Source organism: Pollicipes pollicipes, unplaced genomic scaffold, assembly GCF_011947565.3.
Source record: "Pollicipes pollicipes isolate AB1234 unplaced genomic scaffold, Ppol_2.1 Scaffold_6138;HRSCAF=7277_pilon_pilon_pilon, whole genome shotgun sequence".
NCBI classification, from domain to species: Eukaryota; Metazoa; Arthropoda; class Thecostraca; order Pollicipedomorpha; family Pollicipedidae; genus Pollicipes; species Pollicipes pollicipes.
The window spans coordinates 16,353,808-16,362,385 of record NW_023596818.1 but is presented as its reverse complement, the minus strand read 5'-3'; the positions used below and the strand labels follow the sequence as shown (position 1 = coordinate 16,362,385).

At 47.4% G+C, this 8,578-nt stretch overlaps 1 pseudogene; it reads right to left on the bottom strand.

The window, feature by feature from the left end:
- Window positions 1-8,137, bottom strand: part of LOC119105374 (7-methylguanosine phosphate-specific 5'-nucleotidase-like) — an 11,627-nt pseudogene extending 3,490 nt beyond the window's left edge.
- Between the last annotated feature and the right edge of the window lie 441 nt (window positions 8,138-8,578).

The window sequence follows — 8,578 nt, the reverse complement described above, 5'->3', positions numbered from 1 at the left end:
TGCACTGAAGGAAAAATAAACCTCAAGAGCATCAGCTCAAGAGCATCAGTAGCCTCAAGAGCATCAGCTCCACAGGTTGCCAGTGATCCTGAAAACAAACTGGTGCTCTTCACAGCATGGGCATCCAAACTGTGTTTCTATGCATGGCACAATTCAGAGCGTTGTCCAACACATCCGCAACGAAATCGCGGGAAGGTGATGAGGGCGCTTTAAATTCATGCTATAAAACTTGCATGACTCAGCCGCGGCTTCCTGCGCAAAACAACCAAGACGGCCAATGAAGCAGAAAGGAATAGGCACTCGCAAACGCACGCGAAGTTTTCCGCGATACCGTCCAAATCGCAGTGCGAATCTTCAGCTGAAGACTTGCTTCGCCAGAGCAAATTCGGCTGGATCCAGACTGCCAAAACATTCCCTTGAGGCATGAGGACGAATAGCAGTGCCTGCCACTCGGGCGATCACAGCGCCGCCCGCGGCCGGCGCGGCCGGAACTAGCCTCCAGAAGAGCAACAACCTAAATCACAATCGAGATTTCGCTGTCGGCATGGCACGATGGAGGCAAGTGGCGTTACGCGAGCTGCGTGACGATGTCGTTTGCCCACGTCCATCGTCTGGTCGTCCACCAGCACGATGTCAAACATGTCCAGGAACTTCGCCAGACGCTCTTCACTCTGAAGGCAAAGCAGTGTTGGGTTTTCAGCAGGCAGCATGGGCTAGTGAGAATGACCGCTACTTCCCCTCTTCCCTGGGAGTATACTATGATAGCAGTAGATGGTATTATTTTCTATCCAGCACAACATCCACTGTGGCACCCTTCATCTGCAGTTTTAACAGCACTACCTGTATCCTCATTCTGTGATGTACTTTGCTCTCATTCCGGCGTAGGTGCGCAGCATTAGTTGACGATTAGGGGGGAGGAGGGCTGAACAGCGAAAAATGCCTCAAACTTTCCCCAAAATTGCGAACAAACGCGTTTCTCCCCAGATTTGGCCCACTTTCAACTCAAAGTTGGGAGTAGGGGGGAATTGGAGCCCAACTTGGGGGGGGGGGGTCCCAGCTTCCCCCACTGAATAAGAGACTACACCCCTGTTGCCACATCCTCAAGCCCCATCACGTTTCCAACGCCCGTACCCCAGCTAAATCGCGACCTGCCAGAGACGTTCCCACAACCTCCACCGCTCGCGCGCGGCCGGCGCTCGCCTCCAGGACTCACGTAGTCATTGAGGAAGCCGATCCGGAGCGTTACGTTGGGGTTTTCCACGCCGTCGGCCATGCGCAGGTCGCCCACGTTGTCACCCATGAGCAGCACGTTGTTGCGGCCCAGCCAGCCGCTCAAAGTAGGCCGACGAGTGCACCGAGTTCTCGTTCTTGTTGTACATGTGGATCAGCTCGTCGTGGAAGGCCTACCATCTTGCCCTGAGGGGTGGGCGGGGAAACAGGTGAGGGCAGGGAGATCGGACAGAACTCGACGCGAACAGGACCAAAGTAGTACTCCCGCTTCACAACGGCTTTGAACCAGTCCAGATCAAGAGACGAAGGAAGTATGCATGTGGCCAGGGTCAGCAAAGTCGCCAAGGTATTTTGTACGTGTTATTTACCCGCCGCTTTAAGTAACACCTGGGATTCAAAAGAACCAACGAAAACAAATTGTGTTGTAAAACATACCTCTCCCTGGCAATGCCAAAATGTAAAAAAGAGATATTCACCGACTAATACGCCACCTGAAACAAATACGGACGTCAATTTCAAAAGAACACACCACTGGTCACATCGCCAGCAACATAACACAACACAACACCAAAACGAATACCAGACGCCCCACACAGCCCCAGTTATAGGTGTCCTGGCCTCTTACACAGAGCTGTTGAAGGGAAACTGAGGTACAACAGACAGCAAGTTCATGAGCAGGCGGCCTACTACTGGGCGGCGAGGCTCCCAACTCCGCACACACACACCTGGTCGTCGAAGCGCATGTAGTTGGAGACGACCTTGATGTTGTCATGGTTGTCAGCGTGCTGGTCGAGCAGGGCGTGAATCAGATCCCCCCAGACCGGCGGAGAAGATGAGCACGGGTACGTCCATCTGGTGCAGCCGCTCCAGCAGCTGATCCGTGCCCTCCCTGAGACAGATCAGGACAGGTCAGGTCGCCACACCACCACAGGGACGCCAAACTGTTGCAGCGGGTATACACCACTATCCAACCACTTCATGTCACACATCAGCAGAGCACACGCGTGACCAGCCGACACGGCCATTCACAGCTGACCCAACCACACATACACGAGATTGGTCCTCCACATTGATGAGGCCAAACACTGACATCGTCGCGGGGCGAAGGCGGCAAACCCGGAGCATTTGCGCAAACTAACCTAACACCATCCTACAGAGGAAGTGAGGCTGTTTCACTACCTTTCACGGTGTAGCTATACATCCCCATCGCCAATCCAGTGAACACACGCTGACGTCACGAACGGGAAATGACCTATTCCAGCCAATCGGCGGACGTCAGCCAGAGGCGGCGCCCAGCGACTGCGCTCCGTGCCGCACCTGAGTTTGGCGCTAGAGTCGCGGACCATGGCGACCAGGTCCTTCTGGCGCAGGCCCCGTCTTCAGCATGACCTCGTGCGCCTGTGTGTACCACTCCACCGCCTGCGGCACGCGCGGAGGGAGGCCCGGTCAGTGCGGACTGCAGCGGCCAGGGCGGAGCGCGCTCTCCAGGCGACGCTACCAGGGGAATACGTCAGATTCGACGTCACGTGATTCAGCAGTCGCTTGGAATGCATAATGGAGTATACGCTTGCGATGCTTACTTACGTGGAAAAACGAACGTGTCACATTAAAGCCATGTGTGTGACGATGTGTTCATTAATATCAATGAAAGTAACGATAATAATAGCAATAACAACAATAATAATAATAATACAATACAAATTGGAGGTGCGCGTCTCATCGACCTGCCAGAGCCCATTTCAAGATGTGTGGTCATTTCATGTTTAAATATACCTGTAATGTACAGCAATGTTGTCACTGCATTTGCACCGATCGGAAAAGCTAGCTTTCTTTGCGCATTTCGATTAGCATACCCCATTTTCGATACCTTTCAGCGCTGCCTGCACTGCACAATCCCACGGATCACCCGGTGCCTACCATGGGCCGCTTCTGCTCAATGGTGAGATTCGGGTCGATCTCTATCGGGTAGTACTTGTCCCGCAGGACGCGTGGTCTCGTCGCGGTATATTTGCGGCATCAGCTCCGACTGGTCCAGGATCTCTGCCGGGCGGAGGACAGGCCCGTTAGACGGATGTGGCGGCGCGCAGAGCTCGGCCCGCACCCCCGCCATCCCGCGTCGGCGACAACGGCACGCACAATCAAGGCCATCTAGATCCCGCGTTACCGCGCCGCGCCACTCCGGCACGGATGCGGGAAGCGCTGTGTGTGTTTTGTGCCTTGCGGGACGCAGGAACTGCCGCTGCCCGTGCTCCATCCTACGTCAGGCAGCCGTCCCACAAGCCTTTGGCCACAGCTATGAAATGAGACAAAGCTAAAGTAATATCCTTCACTGACAACTTAAGAAGCACCAAAGGGCCCAGAAGAAACCCAATAAAAAACATTTTTCAGTAATTCATCAACTTGGCCCATGAAACATATCAGCAGGGTACTATGCACATATGCAACAAAATGCATATGCCAGACAACATATACCTAACACAGGCATACAAGCGCAGCTAGGAAACAGGCTGCAACAACATTTGTGAGAGAAAAAACACATTGCTTGAGGCAAAATCCCATTGCTTGAAATTGCTTGAGGCAGGAATAAGCGCCTAGGAATAAGCTTTACAAGACATAACCATAACCAATGTTGTGCCAAAGTCCATGCAGCGACACCGTAGAAAATGCAAAATGTTAGCAATCCTTCCTTCCCTCATGGATCTCACACTGCGCCTGGATGGTTGGCTTCTTCACCCTGCCTGACATGTGAATTTCGAACTAATTCACAGCCAAAGCCTCCACTTGTTAAGATATGAAGCTGCAGCGCTAAAGAAACGCCGGAAAGCATGACGCATACCTCTCATTTACACTTGTAAATGGCCTGTGAAATTAAGGCCTGCTTCTCTGCTCACTGGGAACTACTGCCTAGAGTTTGATCTTTCAGGTCAGCATTCACTCCTATTATGATGTGAAAGGAGCACCGAATTGAAGCGGTCTGCGCCAGCAGTGAGACCGTTGGCACAGCACCACTACAACAAGTCAGCACGTCTGGATTCAGAGCAGCATTTTCGGACTGTACTCAAAATAAACCACCAAAATACACGATCACCATGAAACCAAGCAACCACAAGAACTGGCCTCCACCACAACAGCAGGCAGCCTCCAGATCAGAACTACTACATTTAGACAGCTTGTATGAGAGCCGCAGAATCCCTTCCAACACCACCTGTCGGACTTGCCAAAACACGTGGAGGCCAGCGGACTGGCGGCGGGGCACGCGTCCCCACGTGTGCAGGTAAGCGTGCGATCAAAGTCAGTCACCACCTGCAATATGGGCGAAGCCGCTAAGTCCGAGTCATCGCAACAGGGCGACACAGACCTCTTTGAGACGACACGTGACAGATGGCTTCTTACCCCAGGTGCAAGCACACCGCTGCCCAGCCTCATGTACGCGGGTCAGTGTGTGGTCAAAGTCCATGATGACCTGAGTGGGACAGCCAAACCACCTGGTCAGAGGGGTGCAGATGGCACCCATGGTTGCAGTCAGAGGGGTGCAGAGATGAGGTGACACATGATACCATGGCTGCTGGGCATCCTATGCTGCAGAAGCCACTATTATTAAACTATGCTGAACCTTGTCAATGATTAAACCAGCTTTACACCATTTTTGTCACACCATACCAGGGTTCATGACAAAACAGCAGGATAACATTCAGCCTCATACCACACCAGTGATAGTAAAGGTTCATTCCTTACATACTGCAACATCCCTTTGCCATCCTGTTGGTGCAGAAGTCACCACATTTCCAAAAGCATGTATACATGGCCAGAGCAGCTATCACAGTTTGCAAAGTGTGTTCCTGAAGGATGAGATACTAATGAGTGAACAACTCTAATCAGATCAATAAACATAGCATATAAGAAACATCAACAACTGACAATATCAAGGAGCTCCAAAGACCCACTGGATACCACCCTGCTTTAACTACTGGCATGGACCTCAGATAAGGCTTATGCACCGGAAAATTGTAGGCACATTGATATTGTTTGGGCTCTGTGGAAAAAAAATGTGTCTCATTCACCACTGAAAAGGTGAGGTGAGAGCATGTAGCACTGAGTAAGTGGCAGTGCTAGAGCTTCTTTTTAACTGGTTTTCAGTATAACTTAGTATGTTAACAGGGCAAACTGGTACCTGCAAACTGTCCAAGGCTTTAACTTGTAAGTAAGTTTAAGTAAGTGTTGTAGGTGTTCTTGCTTTAACTTATAATAATTTCATGGCAGAAATAGCTTGAAAAGACTGCTGCCACCCTTAGCTTTGGCAATGTGGTGCTCACTAATGCCCTTTGCCCCCCCCCCCCTGAGCCCAAGCTTTGATTTGCCACTCCTTGCCTCTTGAAAATCATGGACACAGGGCACTGATGGCACTACTTGGTTTGAATATCATAGCACTCTGCACATTGCACAGTCACAGTCATATCACCTGGAGTTTTGATTTGCCATCTGCAATGATCTGGCTGACCATTTCAGCAACTTTTCCTGGATTTTTCATTTTGATTGTTGATTTGTGGAATGACTTCATCTGAAATATTGGCACACATGCAAGTCATTGTGAAATGTTTACATGTTAAGGGACAATCATAAATGTCTTCCCAGAACACATGCAAACACTTGCATTTGGATAAGATTCGAATAATGTTACAATTTATTCAGTAGTAGTGATGCATCTACTAGACAACCAATAGAAAATACATGTGTGAGATGTCATTAACTTATTACACCGCCTCTATCACAGAGAACTTGACAGAAAGGGTGACAGAACTCCAAATCTAAAGACATTCCATACAGTCTGAAATGTTCTTGGCAAAAACAATAATACTTTTAATTCAATGACTGCATTAGTAGGTTCAAGCTCTGAATATAAAGATATGTGTGAGATGCATTCTGAGTTTTTAACAGTATGATGAATCCAGGAGCAAATATAATCTAAAAATGTAATCCATAACAGTGCAAAATTATCATAGATACCAGAAAGTAATTGTCAAACTATTAGATCACAAAGTTAAATAGTGCACATACTTACACTTTCAAGAATTCCTTGGAGCTTCATTTTTATTGCTGGAAAGTAACAACATTGATTTTTATCATGTCCATGAAAGATATGCTCCCAGGGTCTGAGCTGTCCACTATTTTAGGTCTGACACACATTATTTTATTGAACACCATCACAGAAAGAAATTGGCTTTCATGTATCAAGGCATAAAACAGACTACTGTCAGAAGAGAAAAGAAAGGGTTATTCAGAAAAAAACAAATCATTTTGACCAGGTTAATTGGATGCTTTAATCAAATTTGAGAAGATGGCAGGAAGAATATGTTGAGGATGACATGAGTATTTTGATGGAAGAAAGTGCAAAAGATCGAGAGAAGAACAACTTAAAGCTAATAGTTTATACACTAAGTTGACATGTCAAGGCTGTGTATCAAGTCTAGGTGTCTGAAGTATGTTGCACCAAGAGCAGAGCAGAATGAGCTGTCTAACACTGAAGGTGGTATATTTAGTATAAATGTGAAAACTGGTAAATTATGAGTGAAGCACTATCATTTTAATGTTAGCTACAACATTAACTTGATCAAAACATCAGACTTTAATCAGGAAGCATGCCTCAGAAACTAACCCTACATAAGAAGTCAAGTATTTTCAGCAGTCAAAAGATTACACTATAAAGGAATAATAAAACTGCTCAGACAGATGTCATTTTCATGGTTGATTTGAAGTCATAAGTTTTGAATGCTTTGCAGGTAGCAGCACATAGGAACAGAGAACTGGTTACAAAAGGTTGTAAACCAGTGCTGATAAGAATACTTGAACAAGGTTTGGGTGCTGATGAGTGATTGAAGTTATGGATTACATAAGTTTGCTACCACAGTCAGCCCTTGCATAATGGAGCTCTACTACATCTGTCAAAGGGCAAAAGAAGCCTAACATAGTTAAGAATTCAGAGCCACAGGCCAAAGTAATTCTGCCTTGAAGAGGAAGAACATACTCTCCACAAAATGTGATTGAAAATGAAGAAGTCCAAGCTGAGCCTGACAGCAAACTCCCTCGGGCAATAAAACATTAACACATTCTCTTTTTCTGGTAGAAAATCCCAGCAAACAAAAGGCAGACCTCCATCTTATCTACTCCAATAGCACACTTGAGCATTATCATATGCACCGTGTACATGGTCAGTGCAAAAGAAGCTCTGTTGCATGGAAAATAAAACTTGCAGTGACTGTGGCATTTTATTTTCAGCATAAAGGAATATACCGCCATAAAGTATTTCCCACCAGCCTTGTCTCTGAAAAACTTAGTTGGCTAAACACAATAACTTCCTGAGACTTGGGTCTTTCACAAACCACTTAACACACAAAGAAACTTATCCCCACATGGTCATCATGGACCATTCACATACTCAGGAACCGGAAGGTGCTGCCCAAGCTGACAGAGCTCGGGCCGATAGGACCCACCTAACCCCTTCCCCTTCAAGGCAAATGAGCCAGAGAACTACTCACGCACAAGGCCCCCTAACGCTCACGCCGGTCTTAATAGTAATCGTAACGCCGGTGCGGACCCCGCACTCAGTAAAACGGTCCGTATCAGCTAAACTTAACAAGCGAGCTATATAATGGAGCTATACAATGGTGTTATTAGTACATGTGCCAACCATTTGTGAGTTCCTCCGACACTTTCAAAAGTACTCTAATTCCTGAAGTTACTCAACGCCTCGCCAACGCCAACGCTTCGCCAGCCTCAACAATTTATGAGCACGCCCGTCCATTGACCTTATGATACGTGTGCCGGTTTCCATACATTGTAAGTGCGTGCTCATTACTATAGATAAAAAGTACCATTCCACCGGACTGCGTTCTCTATTGGCAAAATACTTAATTGGGTTACAGCCTATGACGTCGCAAGTACCTTCGTCATACAAAAGCGACCATCCTCCATGCCGTAGAAGTTGGTGTGGCGCCCTCTCGTCTGACGTCATAGGCTGCAACTTGTGGACAGCTGTAGGTAATTGGGAGTGCGGCTGCCAAAATGTGCTGCAAATACCCCGCAAATTTCTTCGTGATTACCGCAACCCTAGTGCAGCCAATATTTATGTTTCATGAAAGCAGCCATGCTGATAAATATGAAGTGGTTTTGCTCACTTAAATTGTTTAAAAAGGGCAAAATTCTGATTGTTTCATGCAATTGGCACTTTGGCACAGCCGTGCTCCCTTTAATTTCGAAAACCGAAAGATAGAGAAAACAGGTAATTTTTTGTATTCATTAATGGCGCATTTATTTCAAATAGGTAAATTGCAACAGCAAACAGATACACGCG